Consider the following 2,705-nt stretch of genomic DNA (forward strand, 5'->3'; position numbering starts at 1 on the left):
TGTGAGGCAGGGACATGGAGAGGTGTGATCCTTCTCTGATGGAGTTGTGCTGGAAACAATCCCATGTGTGGATACAGCCACACCCATACAATACCACCCCCTTTTCCTTTTTTTTTAACAAAAATGGCTTGTGTTATGCTTTATGTCTGTGTCTTCACAAAGGGATATTTTTTTCTTTATATTCTGGCAGTACAAAGCACATCTATATCCAGATGAGGCAGCATTTGGTGGGAGTAACAGCCTTTGGTGTCCTATTTTGGGCAGGTGTTCACAGTATAGCCAAGACCTCACATTTTCTGGAACAGATGAACACAACTCAGGATTATCCCTTGACACATCTCAAAACAGCTTGGTGGGAAGACATGAGGAAGGGGTGTGAAAACAGTGAAGACTTTCAGAGGTCTGCTCACATGCATGAAATGAAAAGCAACTGCATTTTCAGACCGTGTTAGTCTGAAGAAAAAGCGAGTAATAGGTCTTAGTGGGGGGTTGGTGGATGGAAGGAGACAGTGCAGATGAAGAGAGAAATAAACACAGCTGAAATAAATTCTGATTTCTGATCAAGGGAATTTATTCATGGAATATGGCATGTGGTGTTAGCCCAGCTGAACACACAGCAGCAGCAGGCACTGCGACCCACAACCGCAAAGTGAGCAAAAGCTGTTGGCAGCAGCAGTCCATAAAAAGGACATAAATAATTAGAGTTCTTCTAAACAAGGTCAGGTTTTAGCTGCTGTTTCTCTTCCTCCACTGAACATTCAAGGGAGGTGGCTCAAAATTATTCAGGGAGAGTTTTGTCCTGCTAAATCTCCGAACAAGGTAGAAGATTTGAAAAGATTCAGAGCCTACAGTGTTGACCACAAAGTTTGCTGTTCATTAAATGTGAGCTGAGCCATGAACTCTGCAAGTCCTGGAAGATGAATCTGCTGCATCCTCAAAATAGCTTTCCTGACAGGAACTTAATCACTGACACCTTGAATTAAGATGCTGCTGCAATTTTCACGTTCTGTCCTGCAACAAGACACTGGACTACTGAACCCCAACATTTCTTTAACTGTGCTGCCCCTTCCACCTCTCACAAAAAGGGAAAAATACACAGAATTATCTGCAGATAGGGACTGAAATAGGGTTTATTTCTTAGTGATTCAAGGCAACTTAAATATCCCTCTGTTTGCTGCTGCTACATGAGTGGCTGATTTGAGCTGCAGGGTGGGGTGGCTGGAGTATAATCATCAATTCTTCAATACAAAGGACACACTTGCACATTTGACTCTGCATCATCTCCCTAACACAGACAGCCTTGCCTTCTACAAGTCAATGGAAATACAACACAGCAAAGAAGTCAGAAAACACCATGTCAAGAAAGCAGCCAAGATTATTATTATTGGATTTCCACTTTGTATATTAATGCAAAAACTCTGGAAGCATCTGACTGATCACAGACTCTCCCAAATGAAGAGATTCTTGCTCTCATAATTCTACTTCAGGTACAAAAACATCCAGGAAAAATAAGTCCAGTGCTCAGTGGCTGGATCTTCATCATCCACCTTCAAGCCTCCATGCTCCTCTAGAAGACAGCACAGACAGGGTCACTGTTCCAGCTGGTGGCCATTCCACACTGGAATCCCCACAATTCCCCTCCAGTGTGAGGACATCTATCAAAAGGAAAGTTACTGCAGCTCTGACAGGCAGTCACGGGCAGAGGATTGTTACATAAAGCACCAGTGGGAGTAAACAGGAATATTACTTACAGGCACAGCAATGCTTCCATCTCGGGGGACCCTCCCTGAGCCACACAGGCTCTGGGACTCCTCCAGGTGATTAAATACATAGATCAGCTTTCTGGCAGCTACTCAAGGCTTCATTCCACACACCTGCCTTTTCTCCAGTATTTTCTCTTAGTGTGTATTTCTGCTGGTGCTGTCTCCTTCCATGGAATTTGCACTTAGCACGAGGTCTCTTCTGTCAGCAGCCAAAGGATGGAGCAGCTGACACCCCTGGGCTTCTAAGGAGCCCTTACAATGTCTGGGTGAAGATTTCCCCACTTGAGCACGTTGTCCTACTGCATTGTCACACAACCATCACTGCTATGTACTGGTCTGGATTCACTTTGTACTTTTGTACATTTTGTACATTTGGCATTTTTCTAACAAAACTGTGCAAGGATAAGTGTCCATCAACACCCAATTCTGACAATTTCTGAAAGACACCCTCAACAGTCAGCGCTAGCTCACAGAATGATGGCTGTGGCACAGTGTAGAGACAGAAGAAACTTTTTGCCCTTTGGCCATGTAAATTTTCAAGCTTTCTCATCACTCAGAGTATGACCTCTCCTGACAGCACCATGTGAAGGAACCCCATCCTCACCTTGCCTGGCTGTCCAGTGTTCCCACATTCTATTCCCCTGCACCCATCATCCAGACAAACTCAAGCTAGAAAGGGACAGCACATGGTGACAAACACCCTCTTGAATTGACATTCCTGCAGTTGACCCTCCCAGAAGAAAACTGGTCTCTCCCTGGGTTCCAGAATTAAAATGGGCTCCCCCCATTATTATGGGTCCCAAATAACCCCCTGGCAGTTTCCTAAAGAACACCAGGTTACCTTCCCTTAAAAAGTGTTGTTCTCTGTCTGGGCACAAGAGCAGCACAGAGAGAAGTGAAAGCTACTGCCATGGCCCACACAGACTCCATCCTCTCGGGAAA

The 2,705-nt window shown here is 44.8% G+C and overlaps 1 long non-coding RNA gene across 1 annotated transcript; it reads right to left on the minus strand.

Annotated features, from left to right (window-relative positions):
• Positions 1-553: 553 nt before the first annotated feature.
• LOC117245039 lies at positions 554-2,360 on the minus strand. Its single transcript, XR_004499181.1, has 2 exons — positions 1,752-2,360; positions 554-1,655 (listed from the first exon to the last, which is right to left on the minus strand). It is a non-coding gene; the product is annotated as an uncharacterized LOC117245039 (long non-coding RNA).
• Positions 2,361-2,705: the final 345 nt, after the last annotated feature.

The sequence above is a fragment of the Parus major genome, chromosome 12, assembly GCF_001522545.3.
Source record: "Parus major isolate Abel chromosome 12, Parus_major1.1, whole genome shotgun sequence".
Classification (NCBI taxonomy): domain Eukaryota; kingdom Metazoa; phylum Chordata; class Aves; order Passeriformes; family Paridae; genus Parus; species Parus major.